Below are 22,934 nucleotides of genomic sequence, written 5' to 3'. Positions count from 1 at the left end.
AGATCTACAGCGAGATGGCATGACAGAGAGATTGAATTCTAGAGAAAACAACTGAATGGGTTTTTAAACCAAGAGAAAGGGGATGTGATTGGGTAATGGAAACAGGAGGAGGTGTGTCTTCTGATTAACGACTGATTGGTGACTGAGTGGGGAATGATTATTTCCACCTGTGAGGGGAGAAGGAAAGAAAATAAATACACACACAGAATACACACACACACACACACACACACACACACACACACACACACACACAGGATACCTCTATCCATAACAGAAATACAAAGAAAAGGAAATGACACTATCAAACAAAGATAAATGACAATGGATGAGTGTAAAAAGCTTTGGAGCACCTTCAATGACATTTTGGAAAAAAAGGCAAACTCAGCTCCATCATTCATTGAATCAGATGGCTCATTCATAACAAAATTGACTGAGATTGCCAACTACTTTAATGATTTTTTCATTGGCAAGATAGCAAATTTAGGGATGACATGGCAGCAACAAACTACACATCCAACTATATCTGATCCAGTTATGAAAGACAATAATTGTAATTTTGAATTCCGTAAAGTGAGTGTGGAAGGGGTTAAAAAAGTATTGTTGTCTACCAATAATGACAAGCCACCAAAGTCTGACAACATGGATGGAAAATTACTGAGGATAGTAGTGGACGATATTGCCACTCCTATTTGCTATATCTTCAATGTAAGCCTACTAGAAAGTGTGTGCCCTCAGGCCTGGAGGGAAGAAAAAGTCATTCCGCTACCTAAGAATAGTAAAGCACCCTTTACTAGCTCAAATAGTCGACGAATCAGCTTGTTACCAACCCTTAGTAAAGTTGTAGATTTTTTTTTTTGACCAGATACAGTGGCTTGCGAAAGTATTCACCCCCTTGGTAGTTTCCCAATTTTGTTGCCTTACAACCTGGAATTAAAATGTTGTTTTTAAAAATGTTTTTATCATTTGATTTACACAACATGCCTACCACTTTGAAGATGCAAAATATTTTTCATTGTGAAACAGACAAGAAATAAGACAAAAAAACTGAAAACTTGAGTGTGTATAACTATTCACCCACCCAAAGTCAATACTTTGTAGAAGCACCTTTTACAGCAATTACAGCTGCAAGTCTCTTGGGGTATGTCTCTATAAGCTTGGCACATCTAGCCACTGGGATTTTTGCCCATTCTTCAAGGCAAAACTGCTCCAGCTTCTTCAAGTTGGATGGGTTCCGCTGGTGTACAGCAAATCTTTAAGTCATACCACAGATTCTCAATTGGATTGAGGTCTGGGCTTTGACTAGGCCATTCCAAGACATTTAAATGTTTCCCCTTAAACCACTTGAATGTTGCTTTAGCAGTATGCTTAAGGTCATTGTCCTGCTGGAAGGTGAGCCTCCGTCCCAGTCTCAAATCTCTGGAAGACAAACAGGTTTCCCTCAAGAATTTCCCTGTATTTAGCACCATCCATCATTCCTTCAATTCTGACCAGTTTCCCAGTCCCTGACAATGAAAAACACCCCCACAGCATGATGCTGCCACTACCATGCTTCACTGTGGGGATGTTGTTCTCAGGGTTCACCGATCGCTGCAGCTGTACATAGTCCATCTGTAAACAGCCCACCCAATTTCCTACCTCATCCCCTTACTGTTTTTATTTATTTACCTTTCTGCTCTTTTGCACACCAGTATCTCTACTTGCACATGATCATCTGATGATTTATCACTCCAGTTAAATTGTAATATTCGCTCCTATGGCCTATTTATTGACTACCTCCTCATGCCTTTTGCACACAATGTATATAGACAAAAAAAAAATACTACTGTGTTATTGACTTGTTTATTGTTTACTCCATGTGTAACTCTGTGTTGTTGTCTGTTCACACTGCTATGCTTTATCTTGGCCAGGTCGCAGTTGTAAATGAGAACTTGTTCTCAACTAGCCTACCTGGTTAAATAAAGGTGAAATAAAAAATAGATAAAAGGGTGATGAGAGGTGTTGCGTTTGCCCCAGATATAGCATTTTCCTTGATGGCCAAAAAGCTAAATTTTAGTCTCATCTGACCAGAGTACCTTCTTTCATATGTTTGGGGAGTCTCCCACATGTCTTTTGGCGAACACCAAACGTGTTTGCTTATTTTTTTCTTTAATAAATTGCTGTTTTCTGGCCACACTTCCGTAAAGCCCAGCTCTGCGGAGTGTACGGCTTAAAGTGTTCCTATGGACAGATACTCCATACTCCGCTGTGGAGCTTTGCAGCTCCTTCAGGGTTATCTTTGGTCTCTTTGTTGCCTCTTTGATTAATGCCCTCCTTGCCTGGTCTGTGAGTTTTGGTGGGTGGCCCTCTCTTGGCAGGTTTGCTGTGGTGCCATATTCTTTCCATTCTTTAATAATGGATTTAATGGTGCTCAGTGGGATGTTCAAAGTTTCAGATATTTTTTTAGAACCCAACCCTGATCTGTACTTCTCCACAACGTTGACCCTGCCCTGTTTGGAGAGCTCCTTGGTCTTTATGGTGCCGCTTGCTTGGTGGTGCCCCTTGCTTAGTGGTGTTGCAGACTCTGAGGCCTTTCAGAACAGGTATATCCTGTTTGGGCTGCAAGCCCGAATTCGGTACGACAATGACAACAGCTGCAGGGCGCGAAATTCAAAATCTATTTTTTAAAAATATTTAACTTTTACACATTAACAAGTCCAATACAGCATTTGAAAGATAAACATCTTGTCAATCCAGCCAACATGTCCGATTTTTTAAATGTTTTACAGAGAAAACACCACATATGTTTATGTTAGCTCACCACCAAATACAAAAGTGGACAGACACGTATGGATATGATTATGAAGTATGAATTATGATTCAAGTAGCATGCACAAGCCAACCGAAATAAACTAAAACCAACCTAAAGAGCCCAGAAAAAACGACCTCAGATGACAGTCATATAACATGTTACACAATAAATCTATGTTTTGTTCATAAAAAGTGCATATTTTAGCTATAAATCAGTTTTACATTGATGCTAACATAAATGCTAACACATAGCTAGAGTCTGAATCCAGACGGGAGTAGCCAGAGAAAATACATACACCAACGTCGGCTACTAATTACACCTCATAAAACATTTCAGAAAAACATATGGTGGATAGCTAATGAAAGACAGATATCGTGTGAATAAAGCCAACATTTCCGATTTTTGAAGTGTTTTACAGCGAAAACACAATATATCGTTATATTAGCTAACAACATAAGCTAGCATAAGTCAGCACTAGCATTGGTCAAGCGCTAGCCTAGCACAGTTAGCCCAGCACAGCTCAACAGATATATGAAAAAGCATCCCAAATTGGGTCTTATCTTTGTTGATATTCCATCAGAATGTTGTAACGGGGTCCAATGTCCAGTAGAGTCTTTAGTTGGGTTCCAGAACGAATTATTTCCCTCTTTGGTTAGCAAGCACAATAGCATTGCGGCGCTACACAGCGTTTCTTCAAAAAATTCTTCCGTCGTATCACATCTAAAGTCCAGAATAAATTGCAATAATATAATTAAAGTATATTGAAAAAACATACTTTAGGATGATTTTGTGACATGTATCAAATAATATCGTAGTCAGACATCATATTCACCGTTATCTACCTTGTTCCAGAAGCCGAGACCAAATTATGCTTCGCGCCCGGATTTTTTTTTTAACTGCGCAGGTCTCACAAGAAGGTGTGTTATTCAGTCCATGGACGAGATATTCGACTCCTTTCAATTCTCACTTCCGCATTACAGCCTGACGAAGGCGTGTGACGTGTTCCTATGGTCCCAAGTCAAAGGGCCTTTTATAGAGAAGGTCTTAAAGAGACACATCGCATTTTGGAAATCTCAATTCGGCTGGGAAAATGGCTGTAAAAATATTTCTGTTCGACTTAGAGAAACAATTCAAACCTTTTTAGAAACTATAGACTGTTATCTATCCAACAGTAGTAAATATATGCATATTGGAAAATAAAAAGTTTCTTAGGAGGCCGTTTGAAAATGTGCACACATTTTCCAGTTTTTTCAATATTCAGCTTGCAGCCCAAACAGGATATACTGTATATACTGATATCATGTGACAGATCATGTGACACAGATTGCACACAGATGGACTTTATTGAACTAATTATGTGACTTCTGAAGATAATTGGTTGCACCAGATCTTATTTAAGGCTTAATAGCTAAAGGGGGTTAATAAATATGCATATACCACTTTTCCGTTTTACATTTTTATTCATTTCACTTCACCAATTTGGACTATTTTGTGTATGTCCATTACATGAAATCCAAATAGAAATCCATTCAAATTACAGGTTGTAATGCAACAAAACAGGAAAAACGCCAAGGGGGGGGGGGGGGGGGGGGGGGGGGTGAATACTTTTGCAAGGGACTGTGCAATGCTATTTTAGAGTAAACAAATTGACAACAGACTTTCAGCACCCTTATAGGGAAGGACATTCAAAACAGCACAGCACAATGACTGATGATTGTCAGAGAAATTGATGATAAAAAAATTGTGGGGGCTGTTTTGTTAGACTTTAGTGCAGCTTTTGACATTGTTGATCATAATCTGTTGGTGGAAAAACGTATATGTTATGGCTTTACACCCCCTGCTACATTGCGGATAAAGAGTTTCCTGTCTAACAGAACACAGAGGGTGTTCTTTAAAGGAAGCCTCTCCAATATAATCCAGGTAGAATCAGGAATTCCCCAGGGCAGCTGTCTAGGCCCCTTACTTTTTTCAATCTTTACTAACAACATGCCACTGGCTTTGAGTAAAGCCAGTTTGTCTAAGTATGCAGATGACTAAACACTATACACGTCAGCTACTACAGAACTGAAATGACTGCAACACTTGACAAAGAGCTGCAGTTAGTTTCAGAATGGGTGGCAAGGAATAAATTAGTCCTAAATATTTCAAAAACTATTTGGGACAAATCATTCACTAAACCCTAAATCTCAACTAAATCTTCTAATAAATAATGTGGAAATTGAGCAAGTTGAGGTGACTAAACTGCTTGGAGTAACCTTGGATTGTAAACGGTCATGGTCAAAATATATTGATACAACAGTAGCAAAGATGGAGAGAAGTCTGTCCATAACTAAGCACTGCTCTACCATCTTAACAGCACTATCAACAAGGCAGGTCCTACAGGCTCTAGTTTTGTCACACCTGGACTACTGTTCAGTCGTGTGGTCAGGTGCCACAAAAGAGGGATTTGGGAAAATTGCAATTGGCTCAGAACAGGGCAGCACGGCTGGCCCTTGTATGTACAATAACATTAATAATATGCATGTCAATCTCTCCTGGCTCAAAGTAGAGGGGAGATTGACTTCATCACTACTTGTATTTGTGAGAGGTATTGACTTGTTTAAAGCACAGAGCTGTCTGTTTAAACAACTAGCACACAGCTCAGATACCCATGCATACCCCACAAGACGTGCCACCTGAGGTCTCTTCACACAACCGACTGTGGGAGGCGCACAGTACTACATAGAGCTATGACTACATGGAACTCTATTCCACATCAGGTAACTGATGCAAGCAGTGGAATCAGACTTAAAAAAAGAGATAAAAATACACCTTATGGAACAGCGGGGACTGTGAAGCAACACAAACATAGGCGCAATTCCTGACATTTAATCCTAGTAAAAATTCCCTGTCTTAGGTCAGTTAGAATAATAGTAGTGATCCTGACATTTCACATTCATAAATAAAGTGGAGAGAACGATTTATTTAGCTTTTATTTCTTCCATCACATTCCCAGTGGGTCAGAAGTTTACATACACTCAATTAAGTATTTGGTAGCATTGCCTTTAAATTGTTTAACTTGGGTCAAACATTTCAGGTAGCCTTCCACAAGCTTCCCACAATAAGTTGGGTGAATTTTGGGCCATTCCTCCTGACAGAGCTGGTAAAACTGAGTCAGGTTTGTGGGCCTCCTTGTTCACGCACCCTTTTTCAGTTCTGCCCACAAATTTTCTAAGGGATTGAGGTCAGGGCTTTGATATGGCCACTCCAATACCTTGACTCTGATGTCCTTAAGCCATTTTGCCACAACTTTGGAAGTATGCTTGGGGCCATTGTCCTTTGAAAGACCCATTTGCGACCAAGCTTTAACTTCCTGACTGATGTCTTGAGATGTTGCTTCAATATATCCACATAATTTTCCTAACTCATGATGCCATCTATTTTGTGACATGCACCAGTCCTTCCTGCAGCAAAGCCCCCCCACAACATGATGCTGCCACACCTGCACACCGTTTATATATTTATTTGTTTTGCTGTTAATCAATTGTTTCCCTTTCGTGCAAATAAATAAAACAACATTTTATTAAAACAAAAAGTAGTCTGTGTTTAATTTCATTATGTATTAAAACCACATGATTTCGTCAGTGGTTAGAAGGGAGAATTGGGCTTCCCGGGAAAATGTTGTCCGCGGTTGCAACAGTAACAAAGGGAGGCGGGGCTTGGCAAAGGGTCAAATGTGTTGGTTAGAGGCAACTCTGCATTTTAATGATACTGCTCTTAATCCAACGCAGGGTAATTCGTTATTTTTGTGTGAGTCGGTGATGAGATCCCGGAAACGCAATCTGAATTGGTATACCCTAATGACACGCAACCCTTCAGGCTCTGTTGCACAGGGATAGAACAAACGACACAGCGCCACGCTCTTAAGATGTCGCAGAGTGACTTCCTTGTGGTGATGATCTTGACTGCAATCAGAGGAGTGTGGAATATAGATGCACTGCTGTCGTCTACCTACCTAAGAGGACAACTTAGTGGAGCAGCAAAAAAATGTCAATCAGAAAATGAATTCCAAACTAAATCGGTGCACCTGGAGTTTACCCAAAAGAGCTGGCTGGCTGGCGGCAGACGGATGAAGGACGCAGTGCTATAGGCTAGATGATGACCGACCTTCCAAGGCCCAGCAAGGTTCCCCTGAACTCAGTTTAAACTCTCAGCGAGGGGACCCGTGGCAGGGAGGGGAGGGACACCTGTGTGTGTGTGTGTGTGTGTGTGTGTGTGTGTGTGTGTGTGTGTGTGTGTGTGTGTGTGTGTGTGTGTGTGTGTGTGTGTGTGTGTGTGTGTGTGTGTGTGTGTGTGTGTGTGTGTGTGTGTGTGTGTGTGTGTGTGTGTGTCTCATAGCAGGGACACCTTGTGTTCTGACCTACTTCTACCAGCGCTGTGTGGTGATTGGCTGAAACAGGGACAAACAGGCAGAGTGTGTAGTGAACCTGGGAGGGGTCAGTTCTCTGAGCTGGCAGCCCTGAGCTTCAGGACAGGTGGAGCTGTCATTCACTGAGTCTCAGTCTAGCAGCTCAAAATGGAAAAGTATTACCTGTCACAGTCAGATGCCTTTTTCACCTAGTGATATATAAAAAAAAAATGCCCCTAAAAAACAACAAATCCCTTTGAAAAACTACCTATGTGGCATCAATATGAGTCAGAAACATTTATTCTAGTGTAAAAATGTACTACAAAGTCAGTTTTGTCTAAAATGGAATTTGGAACCTGAGTGCATCACAATGAGTACATGAAGGTTGGGTTTGGATTACAATTATGTCAACAATTCATGCCCCTTTATGCCTATTAACACGTGGTGGCACTGAGTTTTCTGGGAAAAGACTGGGTGAGTTCGCTTTGCATGACCCAGTGCCACGGGCGGGCGGAGACCGGGTCACTGGGCCATGCAAAACGAACTCACCCACTGGAACATCTTCCCCAGACAGTGGTTAGGAATTGCCTTTGCTTTGGAAATAGCTACTCTACTGAAAATGTGATTCCATAAAGTTGTTCAACGATCATGGGCAGATGGCCAGGATATGGATTCAATTCGACTAGCTTCTACTTAGGCTGTCAACTGTCAAACCTGAGACTGGTGTGTTGTTGGTAAAGTAGCAGAATTTTGTTCATAGCAAGCTAGCTAGCTACATGTCATTATTTAATAGTCCAGTATCATAGCAGCATAGCCAATGATACTGTGATGTAACTAGTTAAATACATAGCCTCTACCTAACACGTTATGTGAGAAGATTTGTATAGCTAACGTTGCACCTGAAGACAAGTTTGATTCCTGCTAGCTAATGTTAGCTAACTAGCTAGCTTATAAGCAATCAAACCCAAGGACATGCTTGATGCATGCTACCAGCTTTCATTCAATAATGTTTCAACACGAACTGGCTGACTACGGTCCTTGTTTGTTGTGATTGAATGGCAAAGACACACCCAAGAAACACCCACATCAAACCACACCCCCAAGACAACCCTTGTTTGCCTTCTGTCATGGCCGCTAGCATTTCTTAATGAGCATTGATGAAAAACAAGGCCAAATCAGGAAGTGCAGTTGACGTTTAAATCATAGTCAGTGATTGACAATGCACAATGGCTTTGGATAGAAGCTGCCCTTAGGCACAGCTCATCCTCCCCAAACTCTAAACTTGGGGTGAAAAAATCCAAACTGAACTTATCCTACCCAAATTCTACTGCCTGACAACTCAAAGTGAATTAATTCACTGCTCTAAGTTCGCTACATACTTCAGTCTGAAACTGCAATCGTTGAAGTCATTTGTGGTGATGTCAGGGGTGTTGTACAAAACAAATTCATCAGCAATTGGATCATCTCTAACCAATCAAAGTATCAAAACTAATGACGAATGTCAAAATGCCGCTTTACCCACGTGTATTCTGGCTCTTGTCCAAATCCAGATTCATTGCAGAGAGAAACTAACATCCGTGGGCATGGCATAGCATTTGGCCGGAGCAAGGATAAGCCAGGCAACAAATTCTAACCTTGAGGGGAAAACCCCAAACTAAACTTATCCTCCCCAAACACAGCTTATCCTCCCCAAATCCTAACCTTCGTTGAAAAAATCACAAACTCAGTTTATTCTCCCCAAACCCTTGGTGGGAAAAAAAAAAAAAACTGAACTCAAGTCAATATTGACGGGCAACTTCATCCTACTTCTGTTCGGTGCTCATCGATGCCTACCTTCTCAGCATACTAGACAATGCTTTCTCTGTTCATTATGCTACAATGGACAATACTATTCTAAATGCTCCTATGTCCATACCTTCTCAGCTTCCTTGGTGTCGTCAAACAGGCGTCTCTGTCTGCGAGCAGGGGTGGTCTTGGCTGTGGCTCACGCCTCCATCCACATGTTCCCCGGGATCTTCATCCTGGCACTCAGGTCGCCCCTGACCACCGTGTCCCCGCTCTCATCCACCACCTCCTCCTTAACGTAGTCCCTGGGGGAGTACCACCGCACAAAGTCCTCCAGGGTACAGCCCGGATTCGCTGCCTGACACAGAAACAGACACAGGCAGGCATGTCAATGTTTCATTATGTTTCAGAGCTCTACACAGTCAATACAGTGCCTTCAGAAAGTATTCATACCCCCATATTTTTGTTGGGTTATAGCCTGAATTCAAAATGGATTAACTATTTGTTTTTTTCTCACCCATCTACACACAATAACCATAATGACAAAGTGAAAACATGTTTTTTTTTTTTTATGTTTGCACATTTACTGAAAATGAAATACAGAAACATCTCATTTATATAAGTATTCACACCCCAGAGTCAATACTTTGTAGAATAACCTTTGGCAGCTATTACAGCTGTCAGTCTTACTGGGTATGTCTCTAAGAGCTTTGGATTGTGCAACATTTGCCCATTATATTCTTCACAATTCTTCATGCTCTGTCAAATTGTTTGTTGATCATTGCTAGACAACCAATTTGTAGGTATTGCCATTGATTTTTAAGTAGATTTAAGTCAAAACTGTAACTCGGCCACTCAGGAACATTCACTGTCCTCTTGGTAAGCAACTACAGTGTAGATTTGGACTTGTGTTTTAGGTTATTGTCCTGCTGAAAGGTTCATTAATCTCTGTGTCTGGTGAAAAAGCAGACAACCAGGTCTTTATCCTGAAAAACTCCCTAGTCCTTAACGATTACAAGCATACCCATAACATGATGCAGCCACCACTATGCTTGAAAATTTGGAAAGTGATACTCAGTAATGTGTTTTAATACCCATGCAACTTATGTGACTTTTTAGGATACTTATTGAGTCAAGACATTTCAGCTTTTTATGTTGTATTAGTTTGTAAAAAATTCTAAAAACATAATTCCACTTTGGCATTATGGGGAATTGTGTGTAGGCCAGTGACACAAAATCTCAATTTAATCAATTTTAATATCAGGCTGTAACACAACAAAATGTGGAACAAGTCAATCGGTGTGAATACTTTCTAAAGGCACTATAAGTTTGGTACAGAGGAGACCGCTCCATTTCAGTGAAGCAACAGTAGATGGATTGATGACAATGAGTCTAAAGCATGAATAACTGAGACAGGAGCTCTCCTCAGTAGCCTGGGGGCCCAGGGCAGGACAGACAGAGACACAGACAGACAGGAGGCTTCTCCTCTGCTGCTGTCCCCCTACGGAAGAAGTGTGTGTCTGTGTTTGTGTGTGCATGTGACGCGTGTGTTTGTATACATGCATCGGCGTGTGTGTGCGCAACACACCGAGTTGAGGAGAGGGCTGGTATGTGCTGCATGGTTGTCATAATACCCACCATTCATCAGCGGTCCATCCTCCCTGCTCTGCACCAGCAGGGACTGGGATAATTAAGCTAAAATGCCAGATTATGCTTGGCTAAGCACAATTACATACAGAGCCGGTTGGCCCCGGCCCCGGGACAGCTCACACTAAATTTAGAGGCCATTCTAAATCAACTAATCGCTATACCTGAGTACACAACATTCTTCTTCCTCTAGTTTATAACCTTCCCTCCCTCCCTCCCTCTCTTGTCAGCTGTTGTTGGAGCTCAGAGAGGACAAAAGAAGAAGAGGTTGAGAAGAACATACTCCAAAGTAGAGCATTTAGTGGGCCAGTTAAAAACAGACCGGGGTAATGCGACAAAAAGTTGCGACTGTGCCCCCCGACAGAACACTATTTGTCAGCGTTCGTTACCATTGGGAACAAAGGGGGTGGAGCCGGAAGTCCTATCAGAGACGTTTAAAGATGGTGACCTGATGTTCCGAACCTCTTGGGTCCAACAGCTTGGAGTTAGCAGGTGAGGCTGAATGCTACTCAGCAGGAAGATGTGGTATGGTGACAACAGAGATGAATTCAGCTTTTTTTGGCCTGTTTCTATAACTTTAAGGGAGCTATTAAATGTAACTTGGCTAAATTAATTCAATATGCATGCATATTGTAAAGAGCTGTTTTGTAGATTTGTCCTCATGACAAAGGAAGGAAATTGACTTTAATCATCAAAAGCATTTTCAGTACCAGTCAAAAGTTTGGACACACCTATTCATTGGATACACCTACTCATATTTTTACTATTTTCTACATTGTAGAATAATAGTGAAGACATCAAAACTATGAAATAACACATATGGAATCACCCCAAAAAAGTTTTAAACAAATCCCAAAATATTTGATAGATTTGCACACTCTTGGCATTCTCTCAACAAGATTCATGAGGAATGCTTTTCCAACAGTCTTGAAGGAGTTCCCACATATGCTGAGCACTTGTTGGCTGCTTTTCCTTCACTCTGCGGTCCAACTCATCCCTAACCATCTCAATTGGGTTGAGGTCGGCTGATTATGGAGGCCATGTCATCTGATGCAGCATTCCATCACTCTCCTTCTTGGTCAAATAGCCTTTACACGGCCTGGAGGTGTATTTTGGGTGATTGTCCTGTTGAAAAACAATTTATAGTCTCACTAAGCATTTATAGTCTCACTAAGCATTTATAGTCTCACTCAGCACAAACCAGATGGGATGGTGTATCGCTGCAGAATGCTGTGGGGTAGCCATGCTGGTTAAGTGTCACCAGCAAAGCACCCCCACACCATCACACCTCCTCCTCCATGCTTTATGGTGGGAACCACACATGCGGATATCATCCGTTGACCTACTCTGCGTCTCACAAAGACACAGCGGTTGGAACCAAAAATCACAAATTTGGACTCATCAGACCATTGGACAGATTTCCGGTCTAATGTCCATTGCTCGCGTTTCTGGCCCAAGCAAGTCTCTTCTTATTATTATTGGTGTCCTTTAGTAGTGGTTTCTTTGCAGCATTTCGACCATGAACACCTGATTTACGCAGTCTCCTCTGAACAGTTGATGTTGAGATGTGTCTGTTACTTGAACTCTATGAAGCTTTTATTTGGGTTGCAATTTCTGAGGCTGGTACCTCTAATGAACTTATCCTTTGCAGCAGCGGTAACTCTGGTTCTTTCTTTCCTGTGGTGGTCCTCATGAGAGCTAGTTTCATCATAGCGCTTGATGGTTTTTGCGACTACACATGAAAAAACTTTCAAAGTTCTTAATTTTCCGCATCGACTGACCTTCATGTCTTAAAGTAATGATGCACTGTCGTTTCTCTTTGCTTATTTGAGCTGTTCTTGACATAATATGGACTTGGTCTTTTACCAAATAGGGCTATCTTCTGTATACCACCTCTACCTTGTCACAACATAACTGATTGGCTTAAATGCATCAACTTCTTATGGCTGGGATCCCATTAATGGAATCAATTTGACAACAGCCAGTGAAAGTGCAGGGCGCCAAATTCAAAACAACAGAAATCTCATAATTAAAATTCCTCAGACATACAAGTATTTTACACCATTTTAAAGATAAACTTGTTGTTAATCCCACTACAGTGTTCGATTTCAAAAAGGCTTTACGACGAAAGCACAAAATATCATTATGTTAGGTCAGCACCTATTCACAGAAAAACACAGCCATTTTTCCAGCCAAAGAAAGGAGACACAAAAAGCATAAATAGAGATAAAATGAATCACTAACCTTTGATGATCTTCATCAGATGACATTCATAGGACTTCATGTTACACAATACATGTATGTTTTGTTCGATAAAGTTCATATTTATATCCAAAAATCTCAGTTTATATTGGCGCGTTATGTTCAGTAATGTTTTGCCTCCAAAACATCCGGTGATTTTGCAGAGAGCCACATCAATTTACAGAAATACTCATCATAAACATTGATAAACCTCTCCTTAATGCAACCGCAGTGTCAGATTTTTTAAAAACTTTACGGAAAAAGCACACCATGCTATAATCTGAGTACAGCGCTCAGAGCCCAAAACATTCATAAAGATATCCGCCATGTTGTGGAGTCAGCAGATGTCAGAATAGCATTATAAATATTAACTTACCTTTGATGATCTTCATCAGAATGCACTCCCAGGAATCCCAGTTCAACAATAAATGTTTGATTTGTTCCATAAAGTCCATCATTTATGTCCAAATACCTCGTTTTTGTTTGCACGTTCAGTACACAATCCAAACTCACGACGCGCGGGCAAGTCCATGCGAAAGTTCAGACGAAAAGTCATATTACAATTTGTAGAAACATGTCAAACGAAGTATAGAATCAATCTTTAGGATGTTTTTAACATAAATCTTCAATAATGTTCCAACCGGAGAATTCCTTTGTCTTCAGAAATGCAATGGAACGCAAGCTAACTCTCTCACGTGAACGCGCCTGGTCAGCTAATGGCACTCTGCCAGAGCCCTGACTCAAAGAGCCCTCATTCCCCCCTCCTTCACAGTAGAAGCATCACACAAGGTTCTAAAGACTGTTGACATCTAGTGGAAGCCTTAGGAAGTGCAATATGACCAATATCCCACTGTATCTTCGATAGGCAAAGAGTTGAAAACCTACAAACCTCAGATTTCCCACTTCCGGGTTGGATTTTTTCTCAGGTTTATGCCTGCCATATGAGTTCTGTTATACTCACAGACTTCATTCAAACAGTTTTAGAAACTTCAGAGTGTTTTCCATCCACATCTACTAATAATATGCATATATTAGCAACTGGGCATGAGTAGCAGGCAGTTTACTCTGGGCACCTTATTCATCCAAGCAACTCAATACTGCCCCCAGCCATAAGAAGTTAAGGAAAGAAATTCCACAAATTAACTTTTAACAAAGCAAACCTGAAATACATTCCAGGTGACTACCTCATGAAACTGGTTGAGAGAATGCCAAGAGTGTGCAAACCTGTCATCAAGGCAAAGCGTGGCTACTTTGAAGAATCTCAAATATATTTTGATCTGTTTCTCACTTCTTTGGTTACTACATGATTCCATATGTGTCATTTTATAGTTTTGATGTCTTCAGTATTATTCCACAATGTAGAAAATGGTCAAAATAAAGAAAAACCCTGGAATGAGTAGGTGTTTACATTTGTTGACTGGTACTGTATGTGTTGAGTTTTCTAGGTCCTGTGTGGCTCAGTTGATAGAGCATGGCGCTTGCAACGCCTTCGATTCCCAAAGGGGACCAGTATGAAAAAGTACCTAAATGTATACACTCACTACTGCAAGTCGCTCTGGATAAGAGTGTCTAGTAAATTGTAAGATGTATTAACACTAATACTGTTACTGGCATAACATCAACCACTATTATTCAACACTATGGAGGTACTTCCAAAATGGAAATTATTTTAAGTGCATTTAGTACTATAACAGACATCGCTACAGTACATCAGCTAAATTAGACCTCAATCAAATGTCCAATTGCACACCCAAGATAATATCTAATACGAAGCATTTCATTGATATTGATAACACAATTAGCATGCCCTCCACTGTGCCACTGTGAGAGATGAGGGAGATTGTGAGAATCTAATCAAACGCCCCCCAGTCTAACACACTGACTGACCGAAAGGCCTGAGACCACTAATAGGCTCCTGTGCCACTCACCCAGTCTGGGTGGCAGTGAGTGTGTGTGTTTGTGTGCTTCTCTGTGTGTGTGTGCGCGTGTCTCTCTTGGTGAGTTTGTGTGTGTGTGTGTGTGTGCATGCGTGTTTGTGTATGCCAGCGTGTGTGTACTCTATGTCGGTCTAGTTGTCAGTGTGGGTGTGTGAGGAGTTGTCTAGTTGTCAGGGTGTGGGTGTGTGAGTGTCCTCACCTTAAAAGACTACATGTCTGAGAGCAGACAGGCACTCTGCATGCGAGCGCGGAGGTGGGCACCCTCGGCTGACGTGCCCAGTTTGGCCAACACCGCCGACTGCTCCTCCAGCAGGTCCTCTGCCATGGGCGCTGGCTCCTATGGAGTGGGAAAGAGGACATTCAGGGTTTTAGTGTGTTTTAGGGGGTTAAGTGTGTGTATGAAGTAGCATGGGTGTGTGTGTGTTGCTTTTCGAGACACGGAAGCCGGAAACCAACCCTAAACATTTAACTATATGTTCCAGGAAATACAACACAGTACTTATTAGTGTGTGCGTATGACACTAGGTTTGGCCCTGTCAGTTACTCTGAGCGGGACAGAGGACAGACTGACAGCTTGTCAGATTCATTAGGGCCCTGTGGAACACTGGAACACCTGAGGCACCCACAACCCTCTGCCAGAACACCCACAACCCTCTACCAAACCCCCATCAGCCCTGGCTAATGAACACTGCTTCTGTCTGGTAGAGCCATGTCCACAGTCCACAGTCCTGTCTAGTCTCCATGTTCCTAAAGGGCAACTGAACACTGCACAATGTTCGCTAAAGTCTGTCTTGGTTCCACAACTGGTAAGGCAAGTCATGATCACAGCCACTCAGGTTCATAAATCAAATGGTTATTTGAATTAACACAAAAGACTGACTGTAGAGGGGGTCGGCCGAACTTGCCTGATGAGTTCCCTTGCTCGAGATTTGACAACTTGTGTTAGCTCCCAGGGCTAAAGAACAGGCTTTAGCTCAGAGGGCTAACACTGTTGTGAGTCACACAGAAAACACAGGTTCAATCCCCAGAGAGTTATGTACAAGATTCACTAGTTCAGATAAAGCTGTTAAAAGAAAAGTCCCTCATTTCATAGAGAATAAAAAGGAATTCTGATTCTGACTTTGCAGCCTGGCCAGGTCCTACTAATCACCCCAAACAGGCACCCAAAACAATGACTAACAGCCCCCCGACCCCCAAAAAAACAAAAGTACCCAGAACAACTGCAAACAACCCCAAACAGGTACACAAAAAACCCTAAAGTACCAAAAACAACCACAAACAGGTACCCCCAAACAACAAAAGTAGCCAAAACAGTAGCCAAAAACAACCCAAAAAAACCACAGACCGCAAATTTTTCACATAGTCGGCCCGGGGATTCGAACCAGTGACCTTTCATTTACTGGCCCAACCGCTAGGCTACCAGGCACCCCACTATTATCACATTGTGGTTGTTTTTGGGTACTTTTGGGTTGTTTTGGGTACCTGTTTGTGGTTGTTTTGGGGTACTTTTGGGTTGTTTTGGGGTACCTGTTTGTGGTTGTTTTGGGTACCTGTTTATGGTTGTTTTGGGTACTTTAAGGTTGTTTTAGGTACCTGTTTATGGTTGTTTTGGGTACTTTTGAGTTGTTTTGGGTACCTGTTTGTGGTTGTTTTGGGTACTTTTGAGTTGTTTTGGGTACCTGTTTGTGGTTGTTTTGGGGTACTTTTGGGTTGTTTTGGGTACCTGTTTGTGATTGTTTTGGGTACCTGTTTGTGATTGTTTTGGGTACCTGTTTGTGGTTGTTTTGGGGTACTTTTGGGTTGTTATGGGTACCTGTTTGTGATTGTTTTGGGTACCTGTTTGTGGTTGTTTTGGGGTACTTTTGGGTTGTTTTGGGTACCTGTTTGTGATTGTTTTGGGTACCTGTTTGTGGTTGTTTTGGGGTACTTTTGGGTTGTTCTGGTGTACTTTAAGGTTGTTTTGGGGTACCTGTTTGTGGTTGTTTTGGGTACTTTTGAGTTGTTTTGGGTACCTGTTTGTGGTTGTTTTGGGTACTTTTGGGTTGTTTTGGGTACCTGTTTGTGGTTGTTTTGGGTACCTGTTTGTGGTTGTTCTGGGGTACTTTAAGGTTGTTTTGGGGTACCTGTTTGTGGTTGTGTTGGGGTACTTTTGGGTTGTTTTGGGGTACCTGTTTGTGGTTGTGTTGGGGTTCTTTTGGGTTGTTTTGGGTACTTGTTTGTGGTTGTTTTGGGGTACTTTTGGGTTGTTTTGGGTACCTGTTTGTGGTTGTCTTGGGGTACCTGTTTGTGGTTGTTTGGGGTACTTTTGGGTTGTTTTGGGTACCTGTTTGTGGTTGTTTTGGGTACTTTTGGGTTGTTTTGCGTACCTGTTTGTGGTTGTTTTGGGTACTTTTCGGTTGTTTTGGGGTACTTTTTGGTTGTTTTGGGGTACTTTTGGGTTGTTTTGGGTACTTGTTTGTGGTTGTTTTGGGGTACTTTTCGGTTGTTTTGGGTAGATTTAGATTTCTAGATCTTTTTATTTCAGCTCATGAAACATAGGGCCAACCCTTTACATGTTGCGTCTATATTTTTGTTTGGTGTAATGAAGGTCCCCTGGAAACACTGACCACGAGCATTTCGCTACTCCCGCAATAACATCTGCTAAACACGTGAACAATACATTTGATTTGGTTCCTGGCATCCTGTCTGTAACGATTGTCGTCTTCCTCCTCTTCCTCGGACGAGGAGAGGAGAGAAGGATCGGTGGACCAATACGCAGCGAGGTATGTTGACATAATGAATTTATTGAAAAGACGAAGACTGACACGAACTATACTTGACTTATACAAAATAACAAACAAACAACGTAGACAGACCTGATCATGGAACTTACATAAAACACGCAGAACTCACGAACAGGCAAAACGAACGAGACAGTACCATGTGGTGCAATAAACACAGACACAGCGACAATCACCCACAAACAAACAGTGAGTACAACCTACCTTATTATGACTCTCAATCAGAGGAAATGCCAAACACCTGCCTCTAATTGAGAGCCATACCAGGCAACCCTTTAACCCAACATAGAAACACAACACATAGAAATGCCCACCCAGCTCACGCCCTGACCAATAAACACATACAAAACAAGAGAAAACAGGTCAGGAACGTGACACTGTCAAAACAACTCCTATACCTGTGTTTTTTATTCATTGTCATGCTAAACAACACCATATAATTGTACACGATAAGGCGTGTTAAAATATTTTCGCACAGCTCTGCTGTAGTTGTAGCCGAGTACCGTAGAATGCTTCTCAACCAATCACAATGCTTGTTTTGACCAACCCGTTGTATAAATATGCCATTTAGCAGACCCATTTGTGACCAAGCTTTAACTTCCTGACTGATGTCTTGAGATGTTGCTTCAATATATCCAAATAATTTTCCTGCCTCATGATGCCATCTATTTTGTGAAGTGCACCAGTCCCTCCTGCAGCAAAGCACCCCCACAACATGATGCTGCCACCCCCGTGCTTCACGGTTGAGAGGGTGTTCTTTGGCTTGCAAGCCTCCCCCTTTTTCTTCCAAATATAACGATGGTCATTATGGATAAACAGTTCTATTTTTGTTTCATCAGACCAGAGGGCATTTCTCAAAAAAGTACAATCTTTGTCCCCATGTGCAGTTGCAAACCTCAGTCTGGCTTTTTTATGGCGGTTTTGGAGCAGTGGCATCTTCCTTGCTGAGCGGCCTTTCAGGTTATGTCGATATAGGACTCGTTTTTACTGTGGATACAGATACTTTTGTACCTGTTTCCTCCAGCATCTTCACAAGGGCCTTTGCTGTTGTTCTGAGATAGATTTGCACTTTTCGCACCAAAGTACATTCATCTCTAGGAGACAGAACACGTCTCCTTCCTGAGCGGTATGACAGCTGCGTGGTCCCATGGTGTTTATACTTGCGTACTATTGTTTGTACAGATGAACATGGTACCTTCAGGCGTTTGGAAATTGCTCCCAAGGATGAACCAGACTTGTTGAGGTCTACAATTTTTTCTCTGAAGGCTTGGATGATTTTTTGATTTTCCCATGATGTCAAGCAAAGATGCAGTGAGTTTGAAGGTAGGCTTTGAAATACATCCACAGGTACATCTCCAATTGACTAAAATGATGTCAATTAGCCAATCAGAAGCTTCTAAACCCATTACATAATTTTCTGGAATTTTCCAAGCTGTTTAAAGGCACAGTCAACTTAGTGTTTGCAAACTTCTGAACGACTGGAATTGTGATACAGTGAATTATAAGTGAAATTATCTGTCTGTAAACAATTGTTGGAAAAATGACTTGTGTCATGCACAAAGTTGATGTACTAACCAACTTGCCAAAACTATAGTTTTTAACAAGAAATTTGTGGAGTGTTTGAAAAACGAGTTTTAATGACTCCAACCTAAGTGTATGTAAACTTCCGACTTCAACTGTATGTATGTGTATATATACATATATATACACACAATGGGGAGAACAAGTATTTGATACACTGCCGATTTTGCAGGTTTTCCTACTTACAAAGCATGTAGAGGTCTGTAATTTTTATTATAGGTACACTTCAACTGTGAGAGACGGAAAAATCCAGAAAATCCCATTGTATGATTTCTAAGTAATTAATTAGCATTTTATTGCATGACATATTGCATGACATAAGTATTTGATACATCAGAGAAGCAGAACTTAATATTTGGTACAGAAACCTTTGTTTGCAATTACAGAGATCATACGTTTCCTGTAGTTCTTGACCAGGTTTGCACACACTGCAGCAGGGATTTTGGCCCACTCCTCCATACAGACCTTCTGCAGATCCTTCAGGTTTCGGGGCTGTCGCTGGGCAATAAGGACTTTTAGCTCCCTCCAAAGATTTTCTATTGGGTTCAGGTCTGGAGACTGGCTAGGCCACTCCAGGACCTTGAGATGCTTCTTACGGAGCCACTCCTTAGTTGCCCTGGCTGTGTGTTTCAGGTCGTTGTCATGCTGGAAGACCCAGCCACGACCCATCTTCAATGCTCTTACTGAGGGAAGGAGGTTGTTGGCCAAGATCTCGCGATACATGGCCCCATCCATTCTCCCCTCAATACGGTGCAGTCGTCCTGTCCCCTTTGCAGAAAAGCATCCCCAAAGAATGATGTTTCCACCTCCATGCTTCACGGTTGGGATGGTGTTCTTGGGGTTGTACTCATCCTTCTTCCTCCAAACACGACGAGTGGAGTTTAGACCAAAAAGCTCTATTTTTGTCTCATCAGACCACATAACCTTCTCCCATTCCCCCTCTGGATCATCCAGATGGTCATTGGCAAACTTCAGACGGGCCTGGACATGCGCTGGCTTGAGCAGGGGGACCTTGCGTGCACTGCAGGATTTTAATCCATGACGGCGTAGTGTGTTACTAATGGTTTTCTTTGAGACTGTGGTCCAAGCTCTCTTCAGGTCATTGACCAGGTCCTGCCGTGTAGTTCTGGGCTGATCCCTCACCTTCCTCATGATCATTGATGCCCCACGAGGTGAGATCTTGCATGGAGCTCCAGACCGAGGGTGATTGACCGTCATCTTGAACTTCCTCCATTTTCTAATAATTGTGCCAACAGTTGTTGCATTCTCACCAAGCTGCTTGCCTATTTTCCTGTAGCCCATCCCAGCCTTGTGCAGGTCTACAATTTTATCCCTGATGTCCTTACACAGCTCTCTGGTCTTGGCCATTGGGGAGAGGTTGGAGTCTGTTTGATTGAGTGTGTGGACACGTGTCTTTTATACAGGTAATGAGTTCAAACAGGTGCAGTTAATACAGCTAATGAGTGGAGAACAGGAGGGCTTCTTAAAGAAAAACTAACAGGTCAGTGAGAGCCGGAATTCTTACTGGTTGGTAGGTGATCAAATACTTATGTCATGCAATAAAATGCTAATTAATTACTTAAAAATCATACAATGTGATTTTCTGGATTTTTGTTTTAGATTCCGTCTCTCACAGTTGAAGTGTACCTATGATAAAAATTACAGACCTCTACATGCTTTGTAAGAAGGAAAACCTGCAAAATCGGCAGTGTATCAAATACTTGTTCTCCCCACTGTAGTTCCAGTCAAAAGTTTGGACACACCTACTCATTCCAGGGTTTCTTTATTTGTACTATTTTCTACATTGTAGAATAATAGTGAAGACACCAAAACTATTAAATAACACATTTGGAATGATGTAGTAAAAGTTTTTCATTATTTGTCTACTCTTGCTCTCGTATACACTAGACTGATTTTCAGGACCTCGAGCTTGGCTTAGTGTGATGAAACCATTCATATTATACCTGTGTTTAAAGGGATAGTTCACCCAACAACCGTATTCCCTATTTAGTGCACTACATTTAACCAGAGCCCTATGGGCCCTGTTCAAATGTGTGCACTGTATAGGGTATAGGGAGCTATTTAGTACGCAGAAGAGTTTGGAGGTATAAATAGTGGAGGAGAGGAGCGGTGGCCAAACACTTTACCCACTGAAGACTAATTAAACCCAGGGAAGGAAGGTGAGACTGCCGAGCAGAGCAAGTGTGTGTGAGCAGAGCCAATCCGCCTCATTACAAATGAAGTGGCATCGCCATGAATCTAAAACACCTATCTCTGCCTGCCCCCACTCTGTTCCCCTACCCTATCCCTGCTGTTTAAAAGACAGAGAGAGGGAGGAGTGTGAGAGGAGAGAGGTAGATGGATAGGGAGAAAGAGAAAATGTGTTAGAGAAGGAGAGAGAGAGCGAGGAAATGTCTGAAAGGGACTAGAAGAAAACAAAGCGGAGACAGAGACATACAGACATAGCACAGACATACAGATAATCGATAGATGGATGTAGGAAGAGAGAGACAGAAGCGGAGAGAAAGTGTCATGGAGAGGACAGACAGCAAGAGAAAGACAAAAGAGAGGAAACAGACTTAAGGGATAGTGGGTGTGATATATGACAGATAGAGAGACACGTTTGGAGAAAGGTGTGTGGGTGAAAGGGAGAGAGACAGGTGAAGAAAAGACATGTACAAAAATCTCCACATGATACACCAGCGTATGTGTCTGTCTGTGTGTGTGTGTGCGTTTGTGTCTGGCGACGCCCATGCCCCGCCCACCAGAGGATCAGTCTTCTTCAGCCCTCTACTTCCTGTTTTTGAGGGGTGAAAAATCCACTTAAATATCACTAGATTGATGGCTTTCATTTTAATCCTGCTCGTGCCTGTAGTTTTTTCCCGTTAACGTTACGACCTCAGAAGTGACCTGCCAAACATCCCCCGGTAATGGCTGAAATGGGCTCAATGGAATACATTGTCATTCCGTTGTGTCTATAAGAACCCTAAAGCTTCGTCAGTGATTAAACGCATCGTCCCGACACTTACATCACAAGTAGAAAAAAAGTACTTTATTTTGACGCAAATACATTTTTTTGTAGAATAGATATATATATTTTTTTAATACAGTTAAAATGTTTAATAAATTAGATGAGCTGAAATGAAAGTAACTTCCGAAAATGAACACTCAGATTATAGTGATATATCTGACCTTGCAAACATTGTAAAGTATAGGTGTAATCTAGAGCCAATCGCGTTGATTTTTAATCCGAAAGGTAATCTGCTATTGACACACTTGTCGAATTTTGCAACAGAACGTGACAACAGTAATTAATGAGGCAGTCTAGACAGATCAGGTTAGTGCAGGTAGGCATGGACAGAGCACAGCCCTTTTCCACCCCTTTATGTTAATCTATCCCTATATATAGCCTACCATTATATTTATGCAAATGAGGCACATCTAACTTTCATTATTTTAATACAAAATGTTTTTTACAAATACCTCATATCATTACAAAATGTATATATGAGCACAATCTAAGAAAACATGAGAAATCTGATAATAAATTGAATAGCTGAACTATTCTTATTTGTCCGTGCCATTAGAACTATTCTTATTTGTCCGTGCCATGAATATCTGATTAATTTTAGTTTGGAGTATCTTCAGCCATTGTCCAACTGTTGTTTTTATTAGAATTGTGTGTGTGTGTGTGTGTGTGTGTGTGTGTGTGTGTGTGTGTGTGTGTGTGTGTGTGTGTGTGTGTGTGTGTGTGTGTGTGTGTGTGTGTGTGTGTGTGTGTGTGT

At 41.7% G+C, this 22,934-nt stretch overlaps 1 pseudogene; it reads right to left on the bottom strand.

Moving 5' to 3' along the window:
* Nucleotides 1–22,934, bottom strand: part of LOC129816176 (rab3 GTPase-activating protein catalytic subunit-like) — a 68,690-nt pseudogene that overhangs the window by 22,871 nt on the left and 22,885 nt on the right.

The sequence above is a fragment of the Salvelinus fontinalis genome, chromosome 19 (assembly GCF_029448725.1).
Source record: "Salvelinus fontinalis isolate EN_2023a chromosome 19, ASM2944872v1, whole genome shotgun sequence".
Lineage (NCBI taxonomy): Eukaryota > Metazoa > Chordata > Actinopteri > Salmoniformes > Salmonidae > Salvelinus > Salvelinus fontinalis.
The sequence above is the reverse complement of the archived record's forward strand: the minus strand, read 5'-3'. Positions and strand labels throughout refer to the sequence as shown.